At 36.6% G+C, this 6,609-nt stretch overlaps 1 pseudogene; it reads right to left on the bottom strand.

Annotated features, from left to right (window-relative positions):
* Positions 1 to 351: 351 nt before the first annotated feature.
* LOC123571426 (5S ribosomal RNA) lies at positions 352 to 470 on the bottom strand (annotated as a pseudogene).
* Between the last annotated feature and the right edge of the window lie 6,139 nt (positions 471 to 6,609).

Genomic DNA, 6,609 nt, shown 5'->3' with positions numbered 1-6,609 from the left:
AGAAGATCTGCCCAATGCTGAAAGTGGGGTGTTGAAGTCTCCAGCTATTATTGTATTGGGGCCTCTCTCTCTCTCTCTAGCTGTAATAATGTCTCCTTTATATATCTGGGTGCTCCAGTGTTGGGTGCATACATATTTAAAATTGCTTTGTCCTCTTGCTGAATTGACCCCATTAACATTATATAGTGATCTTACTTGTCTCTTCTCATAGTTTTGGCCTTAAAATCTATTTTTTGTGTTATAAGTATAGTGATTCCTGCTCTTTTTTGGCTCCCACTGGCATGGAATATCTTTTCTCATCTCTTTATTTTCAGTCTATGTGTGTCTTTTTTATTATTTAAATAAGAACAAAGTCTACAGTACCCAGTATTACCAGACAGTCTCCAATCCAAGTATTAACCAGGCCCAATCCTGCTTAGTTTCTGAGATCACACAAAATCAGGCATATTCAGGGTGGTATGGCCACAGACTCTATGTGTGCCTTTATAGGTGTTTCTTGTAGGTGACAGATCAATGGGCCTTGTTTTTTGATTAATTTAGCCAGTCTATGGCTTTTATTGTAGACTGTATTTGATTTATATTCAATGTTATTACTGATAAGCAAGAACTTACTCCTGCCATTTTGTTATTTGTTTTCTGGTTGTTTTGTTGTCTTCTCTTTGTTTTTTCTTTCACTCTTGTCTTCTTCTAGTGAAGATGATTTTCTCTGGTGATATGGTTCAGTTTCTTACTTTACATTTTGTGTATATCTATTGTATGCTTTTTGGCTTGAGGTTACCATGAGGTTTGCAAATTCTATCTTATGACTCTTTATTTTAACCTGAAGACAACACTATTTGCATTAACAAATAAGCAAGAATAAAACTAATAAAAACTCAGTTTAACTTGGTTCTCCTCATTTCTTAACTTTTTATTGTTTCTATTTATATCTTATTGTACTGACTACATCTTGAAAAGCTGTTTTAGTTATTGACTGCTTTATCATTTAGTCTTTCTACTTAGAATAAGAGTAATTTATATGCCACAGTTACAGTGTTATAATATTCTGTGTTTTTCTATGTATGTAATATTGCCAGTAAGTTTTGTATCTTCAGGTGATTATTTATTGCTCATTAAGGTCCTTTAATCTCATTGAAGTATTCCCTTCAGTATTTCTTGCAGTCGGGGTCTGGTATAGATGAAATCTCTCAGCTTCAGTTTGTCTAGAAAAGTGTTTATTTCTCCTTCATATTTGAAGGAAATTTTTGCAAGATCTAGTATTCTAGGATAAATATTGTTTTCTTTTTTTTCCTTCAGCACTTTAAATATGTCATGCCATTCTCTACTGGCCTGTAAGGTTTCCACTGAAAAGTCTGCTGCCAGATCTATAGGAGCTCTAAAGTGTGGTATTTGTTTCTTTTCTCTGGCTACTTTTAGGATCTTTTATTTATAATTGACCTTTGGGAGTTGATTATGAAACTCCTTAAGGTAGTCTTCTTTGGGTTAAATCTGCTTGGTGATGTATATCTTTTTTGAACGTGGATATTGATATCTTTCTCTAGGTTTGGGAAATTCTCTGTTATTATCCATTTAAATACATTTTCTACACCTAGCTCTTTCTCTCCCTCTTCTTTAAGGCCAATAACTCTTAAATTTGCCCTTTTGAGACTATTTTAGATCCTGTATGCATGCTTCATTGTTTTTTATTCCTTTTTATTTTGTCTCCTCTGACTGTGTATTTTTAAATAGCCTGTCTTCAAGCTCAAAAATTCTTTCTTCTGCTTGTTTCAGTCTGCTATTAAAGAACTCTGATGTATTCTTACATGCACCAATTGCATTTTTCAACTACAGAATTTCTACTTTATTTTTTAAATTATTTCGATCTATTTCTTAATTTTACCCAATAGAATTCTGAATTCCACCTCTATGCTATCTCAAATTTCCTTGGGTTTCCTCAAAACAGCCATTGTGTATTATCTTTTTGAAAGCTGACATATCTCTGTTACTCCAGGATTGATCCATGGTGCCTTATTTAGCTCATTTGGTGAGGTCATATTTTTCTGGATAGTGCTCATGTTAATAGATGTTCCTCTGCATTTGGGCATTGGAGAGTTAGGTATTTATTGTAGTCTTCACTGTCTTGGCTTATTTGTAGCCATCCTTCTTGGGGAGCCTTTGCATATATTGGAAAGGACTTAAGTGATGTTATATAAGCTGTATCTGCTTTAAGGGGTGCCCCAAGCCCAGGTCTTGCAGACTCGTAGAGGTACCACATTGACGGTCTAGGACAAGATCCAAGAGAATTCTCTAGATTACCAGGCAGAGAGTCTTGTCCTCTTCCCTTACTTTTTCCCAAACATATCGAGTATCTCTCTCTCTCTCTCTCTCTTCTAAGCCATATACAGCTGGGGATGGAGTGACACAAGCAGCCCCTGTGGCCTCCACCACTGTGACTGTGCTGGATCAGATCTGAAGCCAGCACAGTGCTGGGCCTTGCCCAAGGTCTGTTGTCACCACTCCCTGGCTTCTGACTATGTTCACCCAAGGCCATTGAGCTCTACAATCAGCTGGTGGCAAAGCCAGCCAGGCGTGTATTCTTCCCTTTAGGAGAGTGAGGTCCTTTAGGCACACAGTGGGTCCAGTAGTGCCATTTGTGAGTCCAAGACTAGAGTCAAAATCTTTAGAAGTCTACCTGGTATTCTATCATATTGCAGCTTAGTTGGCACTCAAGAAGACAAGAAAGCAGGAGAGCTGGGCCTTGCTGAGTGTGATTTGACCAAACAAGAGGCAGCAGGAGGATATTCTCTGGATAGGAAACTCCCTCATCCAAAATGTAGAGGCAGGTAACACAGGTATAATAAATTAGAATTCATTGACATAGAATCAGCATTTTTCCTCTTTTTCTGATTTTGAAGTAACATTTTATTTTACTTGTTTTATTTTGTATAATCAAAATAATAAAGAGTTTTGAATGCCTACGCTTCATTTTCCAAACCACAACCAACATTACAACATTGGAAAGCAACTCTAAATAGACATTCAGCACTATTGCTTTAAATGAACTGTGGATTGCTTAAAGTAAGACATAAAAAATCCAAAACTTTTCTCTTCACAATGGATCTCAGGTCAGATCTATTAATTTCCAGTTTTTCTATTTGAAAGTTAAAATGAGAAAAAGAAAAATGTAAAACTTAGACCGATCAGAATCTTTCTCTTTTCAGGAGATGTGCCAAGCCCTAGTCTTTATTAAATTTCTTGTCATTTGATGAATTAAATATAATTACAATAAACTCACTTGGGATTTGATTATAATCTGTGTGGTTTTTCCTACCAATTATATAGCTTCATATTAACTCTTAAATGTAAATGCGTAACCTTTCTCTAAAACCTAGTGTCACATAACTCTGAGTACTTTACAGAATTGTTATTTGAAAGAATCGTAAAGACCCTCATTACATCTTTCAATAGCACTGTGAGGCAGGTAAGTAGCACATATTATACTTTCTTTTTTTTCATAGGTTGACAGCTCCAGACCCTAACTCATTCTAAGGACTCAAGGGACTGATAAAAGGTCTCTGAGCTTTTGCCTTATCCTCATGCTCCTATTGGTCAAATGAAAGCCCATATTCACTTCTCATTCACTAGATATTTAATTTTGGCCATTAAGTGAGAGAAGTGGCAAATGAAGACTATGGGAAAAGCCTGGCTCTGTCATCTTAACAAATGAATTGTTAACCTCAGGCCTCAGGTAATATGAGAAAAGAAAACTTGAATGTTTTTGTATGGTTGAATGGATACTTGAACAAAGAGTTGATATCGAGCCTTCAATGTTACAGAATACATAGGGAAGACTTCTTTTACTTGTTCATTTATTCATTCATTCATTTTGCTTTTGGAATATCAGTTTGAATGTTGATATGGCTTATCTGTCAACCTGTGAAAACATTTATACATTTTATCTTCAGAAATTTTATAAAATTTATTTAATTCTTTTTTACTATTATTATTATAATTAAAGTTATGGGATACATGTGCACAATGTGCAGGTTTGTTACATAGGTATACATGTGCAACAGTGCTTTGCTGAACCCATCAACCTATCATCTACGTTTCAAGCCCCACATGCATTAGGTTTTTCTCTTAATGCTCTCCCTCCGCTTGCCCCATACCCCTTGACAGGCCCCAGTGTGTGATGTCCTCCTCCCTGTGTCCATGTGTTCTCATTGTTCAGCTCCCACTTATGAGCGAGAACATGCAGCATTTGGTTTTTTGTTCCTGTGTTGGTTTGCTGAGAATGATGGTTTCCAGCTTCATCCATGTCCCTGCAAAGGACAGGAACTCAGTCCTTTTTTATGGCTGCGTAGTATTTTATGGTGTATATGTGCCACATTTTCTTTATCTAGTCTGTCATTGATGGGCATTTGGGTTGGTTCCAAGTCTTTGCTATTGTCAATAGTGCTGCAATAAACGTATGTGTGCATGTGTCTTTATAGTAGAATGATTTATAATCCTTTGGGTATATACCCAGTAATGGGATTGCTGGGTCAAATGCTATTTCTGGCTCTAGATCCTTGAGGAATTGCCACACTGTCTTCCACAATGATTGAACTGATTTACACTCCCATCAACAGTGTAAAAGCATTCCTATTTCTTCACATTCTCTCCAGCATTTGTTGTTTCCTGACTTTTTAATGATCACCATTCTAACTGGCATGAGATGGTATCTCATTGTGGTTTTGATTTGCATTTCTCTAATGACCAGTGATGATGAGCTTTTTTTCACTTGATTGTTGGGCACATAAATGTCTTCTTTTGAGAAGTGTCTGTTCATATCCTTCCTCCACTTTTTGATGGGGTTGTTTGGTTTTCTCTTGTAAATTTGTCTAAGTTCCTTGTAGATTCTTGATATTAGACCTTTGTCAGATGGATAGATTACAAAAATTTTCTCTCATACTGTAGGTTGCCTGTTCACTCTGAGGAGAGTTTCTTTTGCTGTACAGAAGCTCTTTAGTTTAATTAGATCCCATTTGTCAATTTTGGCTTTTGTTGCCATTGCTTTTGGTGTTTTAGTCATGAAGGTTTTGCCCATGCCTATGTCCAGAATGTATTGCCTAGGTTTTCTTCTAGGGTTTTTATGGTTTTAGGTTTTATGCTTAAGTCTTTAATCCATCTTGAGTTAATTTTTGTATAAGGTGCAAGGAAAGGGTCCAGTTTCAGTTTTCTGCATATGGATAGCCAGTTTTCCTAGCACCATTTATTAAATAGGGAATCTTTTCTCCGTTGCTTGTTTTTGTCTGGTTTATCAAACATCAGATGGTAGTAGATGTGTGGTGCTATTTCTCAGGCGTTTGTTCTGTTCCATTGGTCTATATATCTGTTTTGGTACCATTACCATGCTGTTTTGGATACTGTAGCCTTGTAGCATAGTTTGAAGTCAGGTAGTGTGATGCCTCCAGCTTCATTGCTTTTGCTTAGGATTATCTTGGCTATACAGGCTCTTTTTTGGTTCCATATGAAATTTAAAGTAGTTTTTCCTAATCCTGTGAAGAAAATCAATGGCAGCTTGATGGGAATATCATTGAATCTATAAGTTACTCGGACAGTGTGGCCATCTTCACAATGTTGATTCTTCCTATCCATGAGCATGGAATTTTTTTCCATTTGTTTGTGTCCTCTTTTATTTCTTTGAACAGTGGTTTATAGTTCTCCTTGAAGAGGTCCTTCATGTCCCTTGTAAGTTGGATTCCTAGGTATTTTATTTTCTTTGTAGCAATTGTGAATGGGAGTTCACTCAAGATTTGGCTCTCTGTCTGTTATTGACGTATAGGAATACTTGTGATTTTTGCACATTGATTTTGCATCCTGAGACTTTGATGAAGTTGCTTATAAGCTTAAGGAGTTTTGGGGTTGAGACAATGGAGTTTTCTAAATATATAATCATGTCATCTGCACACAGAGATGATTTGACTTCCTCTCTTCTTATTTGAATATGCTTTATTTCTTTCTGTTGCCTGATTGCCCTGGCCAGAACTTCCAATACCATGTTGAATAGGAGTGGTGAGAGAGGGTATCCTTGTCTTGTGCCGATTTTTAAAGGGAATGCTTCCAGCTTTTGCCCATTCAGTATGATATTGGCTGGGGGTTTGTCATAAATAGCTCTTATTATTTTGAGATATGTTCCATCAATACCTAGTTTATTGAGTGTTTTCAGCATGAAGGGTGTTGAATTTTATCAAAGGACTTTTATGCATCTATTGAGATAATCATATGGTTTTTGTCATTAGTTCTACTTATGTGATGGATTACATTTATTGATTTGCATATGTTGAACCAGCCTTGCATCCCAGGGATGAAGCTGATTTGATCGTGCTGTATAAGCTTTTTCATGTGGTGCTGGATTCGGTTTGCCAGCATTTTATTGCGGATTTTCACGTCTATGTTCATCAAGGATACTGGCCTGAAATTTTCTTTTTTTGTTGTGTCTCTGCTAGGTTTTGGTATCAGGATGATGCTGGCATCATAAAATGAGTTAGGGATGAGTCCCTCTTTTACTGTTGTTTGGAATAGTTTCAGAAGGAATGGTACCAGCTCTTCTTTGTACTTCTGATAAAATTCAGCTGTGTCTCCTTC

Source organism: Macaca fascicularis, chromosome X, assembly GCF_037993035.2.
Source record: "Macaca fascicularis isolate 582-1 chromosome X, T2T-MFA8v1.1".
Classification (NCBI taxonomy): domain Eukaryota; kingdom Metazoa; phylum Chordata; class Mammalia; order Primates; family Cercopithecidae; genus Macaca; species Macaca fascicularis.
The sequence above is the reverse complement of the archived record's forward strand: the minus strand, read 5'-3'. Positions and strand labels throughout refer to the sequence as shown.